This window comes from Herpailurus yagouaroundi, unplaced genomic scaffold (genome assembly GCF_014898765.1).
Source record: "Herpailurus yagouaroundi ecotype Mexico unplaced genomic scaffold, PumYag 162, whole genome shotgun sequence".
Lineage (NCBI taxonomy): Eukaryota > Metazoa > Chordata > Mammalia > Carnivora > Felidae > Herpailurus > Herpailurus yagouaroundi.
The window spans coordinates 25,522,572-25,541,663 of NW_024412403.1; positions in this window are offsets into that span (position 1 = coordinate 25,522,572).

Sequence of the window (19,092 nt, forward strand, 5' to 3'; positions counted from 1 at the left end):
TAAAAGGTAGTTTTTAAGCATAAGTGTTCTAAATTCACTCCATACCATTGATTTAACATTTTCAACGTGGATGTTCTCTGTAAATAAAAGTACATGCTGAGTACTAAATGCCACTTTGAAAGTGATGCCAACTAGCCCTTTAGCATGATACAGTTTTTAAAAGTTTTCCTTCTGAATTAGCTTTAACTTAAACTCTGAGTTACAGAAAACAATGTCTTAAGCATGTTAGAAACATTGTTTCTCTTTCTCATAAACTTGGTAGTCTAGGGCTCACACTCCAGCTCCACAAGCATCGTTGGCCCCGTGCCCGCTGTTGTTCAGCCATCTTCAAACCTTAGCTTCCACCTAGTGCTCCAAAATGAATGATCTAGTGCCCATCACTGAGATAGCATTCTAGCTTTCAGGAAGGAAGATGTGAGAAAAGGTTACCCCTTCATAGAAACGGCTTGCACATTTGTTTGTGTCCCATTAGCCAGAAATTAATTGCAGGGTCACAGCCAAACATGAAGGAGACTGGGAAGTACTGTCTCCAGGGAAGTCAGGTACATGCGGGTTGTAAGCCTCCCTAAAAGAATAGATACTCGGGAAAAACTAGCAGTTTTTGCAAAAGGTACTGAATATAATAAAAAGATCTGTAATTGATTAAGAACCTTTCTTTCATGCATAATTTTCAAATAATTTAGAACTTAAAATGCTATGTAATGGCCTTTCCTTTTTGTATAAGACAGCAAAAACATTGTCTCTTACTGATAGTGTCTTAGCCATCACTCATCTCTCCACATGTAAAATTCTGTTTAAGACGTCTATTCACTTAAACTAGAAATCAGTGAGATGATTAAAAAGAAGTATTCCTTTTCATTATTCTAGAAGTTAACATAGATCTGGGCAGAAAAACAGTTATTACAAACAAATATTTGACAAAACCATTGAATGTGTCCAAATTGTATGGTCCTGAACACATTTATTAGGAAATCTTATTTGCAGAGTACTGTGCATATATCCTATTTTTTTCTATCCTATCATCTCTTGGACAGCTTCACAGTACATGCCATAGAAATATGTCATTATAGACTTTAATTGCATGCACTTTATGGCTGCTGCCAACATAAGGGTAAAAAGATTAATCACTTCTACAGTTAGTGAACATACTAGGGCCTTTTACAGATTTTGATCTTACTCATTTTTCCAAAAGGTTCATTTGAATGCACAGAAGTACATTTTGATTGACTACCTTCTCCACTATTTCAACAGTCAAACTAAAAGCCAAGACATTTATTAGCAAGAAAAAAAACCCATTTGGAACACCATATACCTTGGAATAACAACATTGAGTAAAACTATCAGTTGCAGTGAAAGGAAGTTTGCATTGTTTTAAATAAAATGGCAAAGAGATGCCTGATAGTAAGGTAAATAATTTTTCCAAAAAAACACAGTTATATATGTTTAGAAACAAAAGTTGTGAAGATATTAGAAAACGACTTATGCTTTTAAGATGCCCTTAAACAAAAGTGCAAGGGACTGCTCTATCAAAAGTTAAAGTGAGCAGCAAGCAGAATTTTCTGTAGATTAAAAAAAAAATTGCTCTGTGCTCAATTCTCTGCTTGTGTCTATGACCCCTAGTTATCTACAATGCTTTCATTTTGGCTTTTTCTGGAATATTTTTCCTACATTAATCTAGTATTTTCAGTTACTATGAAGGGAAATATGTATTATCAAAAGCAAGTGGTCTGTTCATGGTGCCATTTCCAAAATTGTAGTCAAAGCTTGGCAACTAGTCTTAATCTCCCGTCATCTAAAATAGATTCTAGGATTCCATTTCTGCTATGTCCAGTCATGCCAACCATACTTATAACTAGGTTGCTGGGTGGAAAAGCTTGCAATACCTTACAGTATTGACTGATCTATGAATGGGAAATGCTATCGTATGAATACAGAAAATAATCAAATGTGAAGGATGCCACAATGAACCTGATCCTTAACTCTGTGGGTCACAGTGTCACATTTTCCCTATAGGAAAACCTCAACATTTCTAGCCTAGTTGTTCCAGGTAACAACTGAGGGAAATGATACTAAAATATTTCAGTTAGCACTTCAGATTATCTAACTTCTATCCCCACAGAAATGTGGCTTGACTCATACATCAAAGATTAAAATCCTTTTTTAGAGCATTATAAAATGATATAATTCTTTTGGAGGAGGATGGCAAATTTTAAGTGATAAATAAAAGATATTATTTGAGAGTTCTTTGACATATCAGTAACTTATTTCCTGATAATGATTAAGTACATTATTTTGCAACTAAGTAGGGGATTAGCCCAAATTGTGAAGAGTCTCCTCTAGCTTTATTTTTTCATGGTAAATAGTTTTCTTGAAGATTGAAGTGGACAGTGGAAACCTTCTTTGAGACCACATATCTGAATATCAACCTTATGAATAAGGAAACTCTTGCCTAACTCTGAAGGAAACCTGTTTCCCAAAAATAGAAACGTTTTCACTATGTCAGTGTCTTTGTTCAATTTGTATTGCTAAAAGCTAGCATACACAGTATCTGGCTTGACCAATTTTCCTTTAAAAAATAATTATTCATGTCCACCAAACTGCCCACATATTATGGTTCACCATCTTTACAAGGAAAGCATTCAGAACAAAATCTAACTTATTCATGTTAGAAAAGAGCCTGATAATATTTTCAATGAATAGAGTGATCATACTTATTTCTACAGATTGATCAGGAAGAAGTATAACCTTTGAGTTTTTTATTTCACCTAATTTCTGAAACATTTGATCTCTCAAAATCAGAAACCCAACTAATTTCAACGCCCACATATCATCATTGTAAAGGTTTTAAAAATGTATCTGTTTACCCCCCCCCCCCCAAAAAAAAGTACTTTCTGGGAAATCCAGTCTCAATCTCGCCATTTCCCGCCCGGAAGCACAAATAAAATGATGCATTTTTATAGAAGTGCCTTACCATCTGCCACAACTATTCATGGTTCAACGTGGCGAACATGGTCTTAATGACCTATTACAGTTTCAGTCTTTTCAAACATATCGTCTCTAAATGAAAATTTCTCTGCATCTTTGAGCCAAAAGAAGGAGAGAAGAGAAGAGAAGAGAAGAGAAGAGAAGAGAAGAGAAGAGAAGAGAAAAGAAAAGAAAAGAAAAGAAAAGAAAAGAAAAGAAAAGAAAAGAAAAGAAAAGAAAAAAGAAATGGCAATCAGAATCTATGCTTATTGTTTTGCAATGCATTGTAACCCTTGATATGTCACCAGCCAACATAATGTCTTGCCTATTCCAAACCGGACTGGTGTAAGGATGTCAGACCAGCACTGAACGCTAAAATTAAATGGGAGCAGATACGCAAATGCTCACTTTGAGTTATTGCATTGGGTGCAGACTCCTTTAGGAGTATGGTAAAATCATTCTGAGATGTATGCAAGAGGAAGATTATTTGGAATTTAATATGATTAGAACCCTATTTGGCACAAAATGAACAAATAAACATCACACATGAATACAAACCTGTATCCACTGTATTTTAGAAACTCTGTTCCTCGGAAAAGACAAACTATTCACTATTGTGTCATCAGGATAAATTTAAAAATCACAAATATTTAAAATAAAACCTTCTAAAAGTACAAGAATCAAAGACAGAAAACAGCCAGAGTATTAGGTAAAAATATTTTTGAATTGAGTTGCTTTTCTAAATAGGTATCACTGTATTTTTCTGTCCGTATTATAAATAAGACAGCTTCAACATTAAGCTTTCTCATATACAAAGAGACTCTGTTTTAAATCTGTGTACTTATAAAGAATTTCTTTAATGAATAGTGACAGCTACACTTCCAAATCTATTGTTACCATAGATTTTCCTTTTCAAGTGTTAGGTAATCCTTGGCATTAAAAAACAAAGAAAACAAAACAAAACAAAACAAACCCTGCATGTCACTATCCCTCAAATATCAACCAAATGTTATTGATTGTCTATTTTTCTGTTTCTACTTCTAACATTGTACAGAGTAGAGCAGACACAAGTAGGATTATATCCCATAACCTTGTACATAATCCTATAGTGTCATCAAGTAGTATATGAGGTTTTTAGACAGTAATGATAAAAGAGTCAGCAAGGCAAAGTTTGGGTCTTTGATTTTGCTAATTCTAACAGGCTGAAGAGACACTATAAATAGCACAACTGTGCTCATACACATGTACTATCACCTCAATTTCCAGGCGATCTGACAGTTAATGCCACATTATTTTCTTCTTTGTTCATCAGTACAGCAAGCTGTTAGGATACCAGAATTGGCTACTTACCTCTGTTACATGTGCCTAAATAAAAGGGAGATGATTTAAAAGCCATTGCATAAATTGCAGTGTGGTAAACAGAATAATCTTTCCTCCCATCCCTGCAAAAATGCCCACGCCCTAATCCCTGGAATTTGAGAATATGTTACGTTATGTGGCAAAGCAACTCTGCAGATGGAAAGAAGGTCACATACCTTGGTGAGAGTACTCTAGATGATCTGGGTGTGCCCAGTGTAACCATATGGACCTTTGAAAGTGCAAAAGGGAGGCAGAAAGAGTGATGAGATAATAGAAGCAAGAGTTATTGGAAGCATGAGAGGGACCTGATCAGTCAGTATGGACTCTGAAAATGGGACAAGGTGGATGATTTCTAGAAGATCAGATGGACAGCCAGCAAGAAACTAGTACCAAGAACACAGCCCTGCAGACACTTTGATTTCCCCCTTGTTTAACATTCTGAACACAGACCAAGTGAACTGGGTTCTTGAACTTCTGCCCATAAAAACTATAAATAAATGGATTTTGTATTAATCCATGCATTTGTGGTAATTTGTTTAGCAGCAATAAAAAATAGGTACAGTGTGTGGCTTACCAACTTTTCCCCTTGAGAGTCAGTGGTCTGTTAGGACCTAAAAGCACAGATATCTAGCTTTGATTATTCTCTAATAGTTAAACTCCTGCATTTAAAAAGACAGCATCAATTTTAGTGGAGGAAGTCTGAATGTATACATAATAATAAAGATTCAAGGTAGTTTATTATACCATCAGTTTACATAACTGGGTAAATAACTATATTAGTGTACTATTAGTGCCGTAATAGATTACCACAAATTTGTTGGTACAACAAATTTATTGTCTTACATTTGTATAGATCAGAAATACAACATGGGTCTCCCTGAGCTAAAATCAAAATGTCAGCATACCTGTGTTTCTTTCTGAGGGTTCTGATAGAGAAGACATCCCTTAACTTTTCCAGCTTCTAGAGGCTGCTCGCATGCCTTCATTCATGGGCTCCTTTCTCTATCTTCAAAGCCAGAAACATGGTATCTCTCTGACCTTTGTTCCATAGTCATGTTTCCCTCTTAGCATAGTTGGGAAAGATTTTCCCTTTTTAAGAACTCATGTAATTAGATTGGACCCATCCTGATAATCCAGAATAATCTCCCCATCTCAAGGTCTATTCCCTGAATCACATTGGTAAATTTCTTTATGCCATATAAGATAATAGTAACAGGTTTTAGAGATTAGGACACCTACATCTTAAAGGCAAAATCATTATTCTTTCTAGTACAGAAAAAATATGTACAATAATGATGCACTCAAGAGAAACTAATAATTTCCCCATTTTTTCCCCTGCAAAACAATGAAAGGCCTTTGCAAAATATGGCTAACTGTCTCTGTTCTGGTTCATAATTGTATGAATTGTTAGTCTTACACTGACACCTCACTTATGCCTGTGCCAAGAGGTTTTTTTTTTTATTTTTTTTAATGTTTATTTATTTTTGAAAGAGAAAAGGGGGTGGTGGAAGGGCAGAGAGAGAGAGGGAGGCACAGAATCTGAAACAGGCTCCAGGCTCTGAGTTGTCAGTACAGAGCCTGATGCAGGGTTCAAACTTAGGAATGGTGAGATCGTGGCCAAAGTTGGATGCTTAACCAACTGAGCCACCCAGGCACCCCAAGATGTTTTATTTTCATTTTTCTTTTAGGCTTCTTATTTCACTATCTCAAACAAAACAACTCCCTTCAAATATAATCTGTATTGATAGAGCTCATCAGGAGGTTTTGCTCCCTTGACAACCCTTGGAATATGTCAATTAAATTATGCTATTTATTTTATTTGTTTATTTGTTTGTTTTTACATAACTTCAGGAATGGCTTCTATTCATATTTATAAGACTCAGAGACCTGTCTCTCTCAGTATTCAAAATTATCATTGGTTTATGACTATAAACCCTATATATTCTGCTCAAATTTCTCTAATGCACTAATGAAACTAATGAAACTAAGGGAAAACTGGTTCCTTATTAGCACATGAATGTGTACTCCATGATGTTTTATGCTTTCACCTATAAGAAACTGAAATAGATTTTTCTTCTCATGGATTTGGCCTTCCCACTCCTCACATGCACACAAATAGAAATATCTTCCTAATGACTTGTACATATGTTTTGTTTACAACATGAATTCAGGAAACTTGGTGAATACTTCTCAGTATTTCCCCACAGCCCTTGGTCTCCATTCCATTCTATACATTGATTGGCATTGGTGAATGTGCGTAATAAAGAATTTAGGGAAAAGATTTTTCCCCCTCTCTGTGGAAAACAGAAAGCAATTTCAGCATGTGTGTGAAATAGAGATTCCACTGTCAGATAATATTGATCTCAGTAATGTTTAATATTTTACTTGTTACAATACTTTCTAGAACTTATGGTCACAATCAGCAATGAGGTTATTAACTTTTTTGTTAAAATGTTATGTTTAATATTCTGTTTTATAAAAATAAAATGTGCTGAAATAAAAAGGATTGAATACCTTGATGGACTTCCTAAAAATACTTACAACACACTTTACACCATAGTTAAGAAGTCCATTTAAAAAAAAAAATGAAAAACAAAAAAACCCCAGAAACTACCCAAATGCTCACTGTTAAAAATCATGAATTTTAATTTTTGAAAATAATTACAGATTAAAATTCCCTTTTCTCTTTTAGAGTATGAGTAGAGATAGTTAATTTTATGTGGCTACTGCTTTTAATGGAATATGCTTTGCCTTATGTTTGTTTCATCCTATATTAAAATGATAGTACAAAATATTCTATATTAAAAACTTATGGGTATACTTAAAATGGAAACTGTTTAATTTCAAAAGAAGTTTTATTAATGATTTTATTTATGAAAACAGTAAAGAAAACCAGTGTTAAACACTGAGTCAGTCAACATATGCTTTATGCTGCTAGTGCCTGTTGTCACAATAGAGTCTTCATATGTTTAGAAAAAAAACAAATGCCATAAAATATGCATAGTATTATATACTGTAACATCACCATAATATTGTATACAATGTAATCTTTTCCTATGGTAAAAGAGATCTTCAATAATGCAGACATATCTAACTGGGTATAGACTGGGATACCTGCCCAAGAAAATTCTATGCCTTAGAATTTTTTTTAAATATTGCTAATTATAATAAACATCAATGACACTAAATTATTTCATAACTACTCTACATACTCATAACTATATCTATTTAATATATTATTTCACTATTATTTAATCCTTCATGTACTATTTGTGGTTGTGTGATAACCAACTTTACGTGTCAACTTGACTGGGCTAAGGGATCCAAGAGAGCTAGTAAGACATCCTTTCTGGACACATCTTTGAGGATATTTCTGAAAGAGGTTAACATATGAATTGGCAGACTGAGTAAAGTGGATTGTCCTCCACAAGATGGGTGGCTTCATCCCATCCTTGAGGGCTTAAATAGAACAGAAAGGTGGGGGTAAGGCAAATTTGATCTCTCTGCTTGATCTGGGTCATCCATCTTCTTCTGCCCTCAAATATTGATGTTCCTGGTTCTCAGGCTTTAGGACTCAGACTGAGATTTACACCATTCGCTCCTCTAGTTCTCAGGCCCTCAGGCTTAGACAGGAGTGCACCCCCGACTTTACTGACCTACACTGCAGATCTATTGTGGGACTTCTCAGCCTCCATCATCATGCGAGCCAATCTGTCATCATAAATCTCTTTTTATATATCTGTATATATACTAATGGTTCTGTTTTTCTACAGAACACTGACTTATATGTTCTGTATCAGGCAACATGCTAAGTAACAAAGATGTATCAGTGACCAGAACAGTGCCTGCTGTCTTGAAAATCTGGTTTAATTTTCAGTGCCTCCAAGCACAAAGTCTGATCACATTGTAACTAGAGTGGCCCAAAGAAGAATATCACTGATATGGTAGAGAAGAAAATATAATCAAAGTTAAACAAAGTACATCTATGTCACAATCCGCACATTCCAAAGAGCACAATAAACCAATCTGTACATAGAATAATACCTGTCATAGAAAACAAAGTCAATTAACTTAGGGAGCTGGTTATTTATAGAGTTTATGCTTTTCATTTTTGTAATTTCTTTTTTCTTTTTTAGTTCAGGAATAACATCATCTAATGTTTAAGAATATTATCATGTCATATTGATTGTTTGCTTTGCATTTTCTTTCTTTCTTTCTTCTTCTCCTTTTTTTTTTTTTTTTTTTTTTTTTAAACCTGGAAAATTTTCTGCTAGTGGGGACTTCCATCTCTGGCCAAGATGGACGGAACTGGATAAAATTTACCTTCCTGATTGAAATGACAAACAAAAAATGGACAAAATACATGAAACATTTTTTAGGGGATATTCTAACTTTTACTCCAAAGAGCTATGAATATCCACCTATTAGAATGGTTAAAATTAAGATAGCTGATCCTACCCAGTGTTGATGCTGATGTGGAAGAACTGTAAGTTTTGTACATTGATCATAGAAATGTAAAATGGCACAATCATTTTGGAAAACATTTTGGCAGTTTCTTTAAATATTTGTTTGTTGGTTGGTTGGTTTAGCAAGGGTGACTGGGGGAGGGGCAGAAAAAGGTAAAGAGAATCCCAAGCAGGTTCCAATCTGTCAGCACAGAGCCTGACACAGGGCTGGAATTCATGAACCCTAAAATTGTGACCTGAGCTGAGATCAAGAGTCAGATGCTCAACCGACTGAGCCACTCAGGTACCCCAGAAAGGTTTCTTTTTTCTTTTTTTTTTTAATTTTTTGCTTTTAATTTAAGTTTATTTATTTTGAGAAAGAGGGAGAGAGCACAAGCAGGGGAGAGTCAGTGAAGAGTAGAGACAAAATCCCAAGCAGGCTCTGGAACATCAGTGCAGAGCCCAATGGGGGACTTGAGGTCATGAACCGTGAGATCATGACCTGAGTCGAGATCAAGAGTGGGACACTTAACCAACTGTGCCCCCAGGGCCCCTCTTTTTATTTTTTAATAGGCTCCTTACCTAGCATGGAGCCCAACCTAGAGCTTGAATTCATGAGACCAAGACCTGAGCTGAGATCAAGTGTCAGATACTTAACTGACTGAGCCACCTAGGCGCCCCATGGCAGGTTCTTTAAAAGTTAAAGATATATCTAACATATAATGTAGTCATTCTGCTCCTCAGCATTTACCAAAGAGAAATAGAAACACGTGTTGTACAAAGCCTTGTATATGGATGTACGTGGCTCAAAATGGACATAACTAAAGTTTCTATCAACAGGTGAATGGATAAATATACTGTGATATATTCATGTATGAAACAAAACGCAACAGAAAATAATAAATTGTTATAACACACTACATTAATGTATCTCAAATAATTATGCTGAGTGAAAGAAGCCAGACCAAAAAAGGAGTACATACTATTTGATTACATTTATATGAAATTACAGAAAACTAAAACTAATCCATAGTGCCAGAAAGCTGATCAATTATTGCCTGAGGTCAAGGGTGGGGTAGAATGGATATAGGAATGAGGGATTACTAGTGGCACAAAGAAACTTCTTCAGCTAATGGGCATTATATATTCATTTTCTTGGTATGGCAGGTGGTTTCACAGGCGTAAAAATATGTAGAATATATTCAAATTGACATTTTAAACCTGTGCAATTTATTTGTATGTCAATTGCATTTCACCAAGCCAATAAAAAAGCTGGTAATGAGTGATACCTAGATGTCTCAGTAAGCAGGCTGCTTCCACATGATCTTAAATTAAATATTAACTGTAGAAGTATTTGCTATCCTGTAGGAAAAATACATTTTTGCTATAGACAAATAAGTTTTATGTGTGTGATATCTTGAATATCCATTGACTGCTTTATGATGTTACAAAGAACTTTAAAATTGTCAGTAGACTGCAGGTAGAAATACTTAAAAGTGACTCTCATTTCCTTGGCTAAAATCTCCAGTGAATGGTGAGAGCAGCAAAGTATATTACAGTGTTTTATTCCAAAGGCAGTAATATTTTAGTGGAGAGTGAGGGGCACCTTTATAGGGTCTATGGGACCCCGTAGAATTTTTTAGTTTAGCATTTTCCATCTAATGAATTAAATTTATTATACCAAGGAGACATTTGGAATTGGTTATTTCCATATACTGGACATAGCTTGAAAATTCATGATTTTTTGAGTTTCAGAAAGAACAAACTATATCATTTTAGAAAGGATGTTTTTTCTAACATTCTAAGAACAGCAAATTTGAATAGACTCTTAATTTCAAATTTAAAAACACACTTACATAATTTATTTTATATAAACAATTTTAAGTACATGTGTATAATGTAAAATAATGGATAGCTCAATAATTGTATTCCAAGAACAAGGAAAATTTTCTGAAGTATTATATTTTCAGTGTTTGAATTTTACCAAGTTGTATTGACAAATATTATCACTAAAACTGCCAGCTTCTCAGTTACAAATTTACAGAAATATTGATGTAAAATTATGAACACATTATTTAAATGTTCAGTGATCTTAGAAAGGAAGGAAAAAAGATAAAAAGAACATTTTGAATCCCTTTGAAGTTTAGAAAATATATGTAAGTAGAATCTTTTTCCAATTTTGCTACCACTATACTTTTATATATATATATATATGTAAAAAGTTTAGCTGAAGGGTGCCCGGTGGCTGCTGGGTAAGCATCTGACTCTTGACTTCAGCTTAGGTCATGATCTCACAGTCCTGGGATCAAGCCCCGCCTTGGGCTCCCACACTGGGCGTGAAGCCTACTTAAGATTCTTTTTCTTCTTCTCCCTCTCTTCCTCCCCCACACGTTTAGCCCAAATTTTAACAAGTTCTATTGGACCCAGTAGAAGTTTTGAGGAGAAAAAAAATATTGTTTATTTTACAACTATTTTCTAAAGTGGACCTAACCTCAGGTTATAGAAAATTATTTTTCTAATTGAGTATTTTATTTACAAATATTATGAAGCACTTTTACTGCCTTGTATATGTTTTCTTCCCTGTGTATACTTTTTTATACATCTGTTATGATGTAATATTGGAATTTTATGGGAACACTACATAACACCGTATTTGCCCATGTACCGAGCTCTAAGTGAACTGTTCCCTGTGTTCATCACTAAGCCTTTAAGTGGCAAATCACTACCACTAAAAAGTAAAACCTTTGCAATATATCTTCTCCAATATTTGAAAAATATGATAATTCAAGTTGAAAAATATGAAAATTAATATGAAAATATAAAAGTTTATAGTACTATCTCTTAAGAACTCTTTGCTAATTTAATTACCAATTTTGTTATCTGTTCTTTTAGCCTGCATTGAAATTTCAACTCTTGGAGCTATCATAGGTAATGGATTTCACCTTTTGGATTAACTCCAATGAAATAATATAAATTACCAGTACAGAGCCTTAAGAAGAATTCCGCACCACAATGGCTTTCCTGCTGGCAGAGAAGGTGTTTGTTCCTGTGATATGTACACCTCTTGTTGAAAAGCTACCAATACTCATGCTGTTCCTTTGGTTTATGCTCTCTTTATACTAGATGATCATCCATTTGGTTAATGGTGTCTCAATTTGTTTATTGTTACATTCTAAAAAATGAATAACTTGGTTCTGCCATCCAGAAATGTACTGTTGTCTCTGAAATATTGTGAGTTCAGTATTCAATGTGAATCACTGGAAGGAAGCGTATGATCATACATGCTTTGAAAGTCAGAGACCGATAGGTATTCATCAGTAAACAGAAGATGACTATTTCTCAAGGGGAGCCAAATCTCCTACCAAGAGAGCAGAGAAGAACATTTATCAACCCATATTCACATTTAAAAAATGCAACTATGTTCTCAGGACAGAGTGACATATACTTTGAAGTTGCCACGCAGTTCATTTGAGTAATAGTCTAATATGTTTTATTTGTAAACCTTACTCTTCTAGGTATCCATTACATATTTTTCTTGATTAATATAAAAATGTTTTCTACTTCCGACATATTACTATTATGAAGCACAAAATCCTCTCTTTTTATTTATAGTATAACTTTTTTTTAATTCTATCAGGTTCAGTGAGACAATGTATAAAATTCTGTACATCTTTACTAATAACTGGCTCTATGCAAGCATTCAAAATAATTTTAATAGTTGCAATATTTTTTTAATTTTTTAGAGAGAGAGATAGAGAGCATGAGCAAAGGACAGGGGCAGAGGGAGAGGGGGAGAGAGAGAGAGAGAGAGAGAGAGAGAGAGAGAGAGAGAGAGAGAACTTACATAGGCTCCACACTCAGCAGACAGCCTCATGCGGGGCTCGATCCCACAACCCTGGGATCATGACCTGAGATCAGACATTCAACCAACTGAGCCACCCAGGTGCTCCAATAGTGTCAGTTTTTAATGAAATTAGTTCTAATTAAAATCTTTATCTAGGCAAAACTTTAAAAACAAACTGTTTTGAGGTAGGCTTCATGTTATATGGCTACATTCACTTAATGTTATAGTTTCCTTACATTTTTTTCAGACTGTCTTCTGATTTTAAAAATTATTTTCTTATTTTCTTTTCATTTTTAAAAGTTATTCTCCCTGAGAAAATTATTTATTAACGTTAAATTATTGCCAAAGAGTATTTTTTAATGTTTAACCTCGGCATGAAAATTGATAGTACTTTGAAAGGGTGTCTATTACACATTATACTATGAAGGATACTTCTTACAGATTCTGTATAATTCCAGACCATTTTATGATGCTCTTTTCCCTTCATTTTAAAGGTTTAAAGGCTGATGTAAACTGCAATCTGGGAAACAGATTTATGGGGACACTTTCAAATACGTTTTCAATTTCTCTGAATAACAATTCACTTGACTTTGCAATAGATCAAGTTTTGACATTAAAATTTGGATGTGATGTTGCATGTCATGGCAATTCATTGTACTTATCAAAGTCTCTATGTTGAAAGAAAGACACACTTCACTTTTTAAGGCAGTAAACTCAAATTTTGTTTTAAGTACATAAATTACTTATAATTCCAGCATAATAATTATGCTTAAGAAATTTAAAATTTCTGTAGGTCAATAGCAATATGATTTCAACATTATAGAAAAATAAGATCGGGGTATTTCTTAAATTTCAGCTAATCCAACAATGCGTCTAATAACAAAACTCATTAATGTCCATTCAGGGTGTGCCTGATCGCTTTCAGCTATGGTGAAGTCAGTGAATCTTCAGGCAATTATTTCATCTCTGGACACTGTTTCTTCAACCACTGGGCCTACTTCTAAACTATAGAGCCATAAAAACCAGATCAAAGTACATATATTTTTCCACATGTGAGTTCTTCAAATATTTGGAAAGCAGCTCTTTCTCCACTCTAGTTAAATATTCCAAAGTTGTTCATATTTATGGCAAAGTTGGCATATATTTCCTTCTCATCAAGCTTACTTTTTCTCTGAACAAAACCACATTAGTCTAGATGTCTTCAAGCTTATTATATCAATTACTGAAAGCAATTCTTTATGTGGGATCTAACTTACAGCAATGAGAGTAAGTAATCACCTTCTAATAACACATATGTCATGCTTCCTCTGTTATCCCAGACTAAGACCACATTCAGCCTATGTATGACTATTATGCTATCTACTGACATCCTTATATTTCTTTTACGCATTCTGCCCAAACTCCATATTTCTTGCATCTTGAACACTTATGGTGAGCTTTATAAATTCAAGTAGAGAAACAAATAGTTATGCTATTTATAAAGATTCAGTCAGTAACAAACTTGGGTGTCCTATGCACTTAAAATTAATGTGTGAATTCATCTTAGACTCAAAGAATATAGTCTACTATTTAGATCATGAGGCATAGAGGCAACCTCTGTGGATCTCTAGATTCAATTTCATCATTTATAAAGTGAGAATAATATTGCTATGTACCCTGAAGTGATGGTGAATTGATTAAAGAGATAATTTTCATTAAATTTTCTACATAAAGGCTGACATAATAAGCACTGAAACAAATTATGAAGATGAGGCTTGGTGGAGCCAAGGATCTCATACTTGTCACTTAAACTTTTTTTATTTTGTTGTGTTTTTACCAAACTAAAGGCTTAATTATAGCACTGAAATATGTCTTGTCAGAACACAAGGAGGAATACACTTTACACCTTAGTTTCAAGAGCTCTTATTTACTGAGAAATAGACACGTGTAAAACAAATTAGAAATTAACATGAAAGCTATGTGCAATGCATATCTTCAGTAAACATAGAATGATGTACTTGCACTGAGGTCTAGCTGGAGAGATCAGAGTGGGCTCCACAGAGAATACAGGGCTGGAAGTCAAACAGAAGATAATTAAGAGTCTTTCAGGTGAACCAGCAAATTCAGGTGTCCTGCACAGAGCTATAAGAAAGCATGGCATGGTCGGGAATGAGGAATAGTGAACATAAATTGTGAGGATGGGATGAGAGCATAGAAGAATCACCAGCAGATAGGTCATAACAAGACTGCAAATAATATATAGGATTTAAGATTTTAATTCTGCATGCTAAGGAAAATTATGGGAATAAGCAGATGGATACTATATTACTGTTGTAATCATATTCTAAGTTTTAAAAGATGAAAGTGATGGGAATAAAACATGTGAAGTTGAGCAAAAGTGTGCCTTGTGGCAGGGAAATCTATAAGGAAGAAATGAAACAAATCAGTTGAAAAAATACAAGGATCTAATGCAAAAAAAAAAGAAAGTAAGAAATCAGAAGGTGAAAAACAGATAGTTATGGGCACACTAGCAGTTAAACGTTTTGAAATATTAATGTAGAAACTTAAAAGCAGGGATTTGGAAGAAGATTGAAGCTTCTTGTTTTTTGAAACAGGAGAGATATTGGTATTGTTCTTTGAGATGGAGAATAAGGAAAGGATTACAAGTTGGAAGAAGTATGCAACTGTTAGATTATATTTTAAGCGAATATACTCCAAGGTGTTAAAAGCCCAAACAAGGATGGGGGAGAATGAGAGAGATTTGGGAAACATCTCAAATAAGTGAGAGTCTAAAATAAAAAATAAAATTTCTCAGAAAGAGTACGCAAAATAAGAAACCATCTCAGTCCAAGTCTTATAAAATGCCAATGATTATGGGATATGTTTTGATGTGTTTATTTGCATGCTGAGGGAAAATGTCAATAGGTACATGGAACGTACATGAAAATTAGCCAAATTTCCAGGGAAAGGGCAGAAAACAGAGTCCCATGCCAGGTAAGTGGACTGAATTTAGAAAAGATGGATGCCTTCCTTTGAGACTGGCAGGAAGGAGGCATGCCAAGGTGCTGGTACAGATGACTGTGCAAGTGATGGGGAGAAATTTAAAGGAGTTCCTAGAGTTCATTTGCTTATAAAAACAAAAGCAGAATAATCTGATAAATGTAAGGAGACAGTTGAAATTATGAGCTTTAAGAACACAGAAGTTGTAACATTGTTGCTGAGGTTAACAGAATAGGAAACTTTCCAGAAACATGAGGATGACCCAGCAATGTTATAGGCTCAAGAGAATGTCATAATCTCCATATATGAAATGAAAAATATATCCATGATGCTGTAATTGTCTCCAATAGAATTGAGCTATTTGTTGTGAGATTAACAAAGACAGATTTGCAGGGGCAGCATCAGAGGGAACACAACCAGATGGGACAGATGGCAGTGTGTAGGTATGTCATCTGGAAGACTGTCATCACCAGAGTTCAACCCTCTGTTCATGTCTTATTGTATGCTAGTCATCACTGACTTGCTACTTTCCAGCTATAACCTGAAATATCCACTCCCTACTTCTTTTCAAAAGATGCCCAGCATTAAAATCACCTGTTTCCTCTGCATGAAAGATATTTTTCCAAATGTTCCAACATTGTCTGAGCCTTTCTTTGAAATGCTGTTAAACATAAAATCAAATACTTATATTTTAGTTTCTTAGCTGTTCTGATTTTTCCATTTGTATTTGTATTATGGTATAATTTAATACCCAGGTACTTGTCTTAGACTGTATATCCATAAGTGTCCTTTGATAAAAATTATTATGTATGTATAAATTAAAAATTATTAATTTGACATGGCTGATTCAATATAAATAACTCTTTGCTGATGAGCATTATAGACTGAGGACCAGTGACCCTTTTTTTAAAAAGAGGAGACAGTGAATATTTTCAGCTTTTTACTGCCAAATATCTCCTTTGCAGCTACTCAAAATAGCCATGGGCAATTGGTAAACTAATGGTGTGGTTGTGTTCCAGTAAAACTTTATTTATGGACCCAGAAATTGGTATTTTAGATAACTTTCATTGGTCAAGAAATATTCTTCTTTTGATTTTTTCCAAGTATTGAAAAAGTAAAAACTATTTTTAGTGTGTGGGTCATACACAAAAAGGCAGAAGTAAGATTTGCCCTATGAGCTATATACGTCAATGATTCATACTGCAGATGAAAACTGCTAACACACAAAGGTTTGAAATGTGCTAATTGATAACACTTTCCTTGTGTTTGAGATATTTTTTATCTTTTTATTTAAAATTTTAAAACTAGAAAGTCACTTAAAGATTTTTGAGTCTTTGTTTTATGAGACTGTGTAACATGCGTGTCCTGGCACATGAGTCTTGAAACATTCAATATGAGTCTTACCAGTTTTAAGGCCTAAGGCAGGTCATGTAATACCTTCAAGTCTCAAATTCATCATCCTGTCATAAGAAGTAGCTATCTAACATGGTTTCAGTGAGCATTCAATAAGTTAGTAATACATCCTTTTGCTTGGAAGAGTGCCTGGGACATAATAAAAACCCAATGGATGTTGGGTTTTCAAAACAGTATTACTCAAAAAAATTTTTTTTGTCTAGAAGGTTAAAATGGGATTGCTAAGAAATAAAGGTATTTCACTAATTTAGTGATAGGACCAATGTTAAAAAATAGCCTTTCTGTCTTAAAATATCAACACTATTCCACATTTACGACTAACTCTTAATGAAATATTTAGTTGTTGTAAAACATAAAATATCTTTGGGTTAACTACACCCCAGAAAAATACTGTTTGTTTTGTTGTATCTTGAGACACATTACTGCTCACTATCCATAGAAAAGTCCTATATTTAGTAGATCTGTTTCAGACAAGAAAAAATGGAAATACATTTGGTCTGGCCAGAGAGAATGAAAAGATGAGAACTTCAACTATCAGTATTAAATGCAAAAAAAATAAATTTTAAAGGATGTACTGTTAAATATTTGTTTTCCATTAATAAATAATAGTAGAGACTGAAGTAATTAAATGTTATAAAACCTCTTTTAAGATACTCTGATTAATTAAAGCTGTATATAGAAGGAGTTGCCTCAAATTCTTTCACTAGAAAATGATGGATGATAGACAGATGATAGATAGACAGACAGATGGATAATAAATGATAGAGTCTTTGCAAGGAAAACAAATTTGTGAAGTCAGATATACGTATTTGGAAATGTTGACTTTGTAGCTGGTGATGTTAATGTGTATTCTATAGTTCTTGACTCTTATTTATGTCTGGAAAAACACAACTTTATAAAAATACTTAAATCTGTTATAAATAGATAAAACAAAGCAGTCATGGAAAATACCATGTTGTGTTTAATGTAATACTGATCTCTGTCACTCACTATACTGCCACTGAATTATAAAATGTTAGGTATAATGTCAAGAAACTCAGCATATAAAAATGTTTATATAAACTACTCAAGACATAAGCATAAATGATGTTTATCCAGTGATGCCAAAATGTCCAAACCAGAGAGTATCTGATACAGTAATCTTCAATTCAAGAAGTAGGAAAAAATATGTTCAAATCTTTAGCTGATTCTCTATAAATAAAACATATTTCTATGAATAATTGTATGGACAGATCAATTCATGTAGCATAAAATATAAAAAGACAGTCTGATGGGTTTGTATCTATTTTATAAAACACTCTTCTTGCAAGATATGTGCAGTTGCTCACTTTTTAAATCATCTGTAATAATAGATGTATATATCTCTAGGTTCCAAAAGTTCTACCATCAAAATTCTTGAGATAATCACTCCAGTTACACTCTAGTCATTATAAATGTTAACACAGAAAGATCTAAAGATCTTTACATTTAATATGGATGACAGGATTTGGTTAAATTGATAGCTACTGAAAAGTGACTTTTCTCTACCTTTAATTGTCTGTGCTTACTTGATTCAGTATTAAGATTAGCTCCAAACAATTTATAGAGGGTCATAATTTCCACAAAATCAATGTCAAAGAACAAGTTGAAAATGCTTTCATCTCAAGTAGAGATTCAAGTGAGACCTCTCATAGGAATCAGTTAAAAGAGGCTTATATTCATTGTGAGTCCCCATGAGTCCACCACAGGAAGGCACCTGCTATGTGGTTACATGTAAGGAAGCTTAAAAAGTTTAAAAATGTTAATATGATTTAAGAAACTTCTTCTGCCAGTGTCTCTGTGATAATGAACTTCTTCAAGTTCAAGTTCAACACTAGTTTTAGTCCTTGTTCCATAACTTTTGAAAAAAAATATTCAGAAACTAAAAGAGCTTAAAGAAAGACTGTTTCTTGTTGAGTGTGAGAAGAGAATATCGTAGTAGCAGAACTCTGAAAATTGCTTACTGCTCTCAGTATTAAAATGCAGATGCATAAGTAAAACCCCTTCTTAGGAAGAATATAAACAAAAATCAAAAAGACTGATATTCAAGTAATAGGAGATATTACAGTC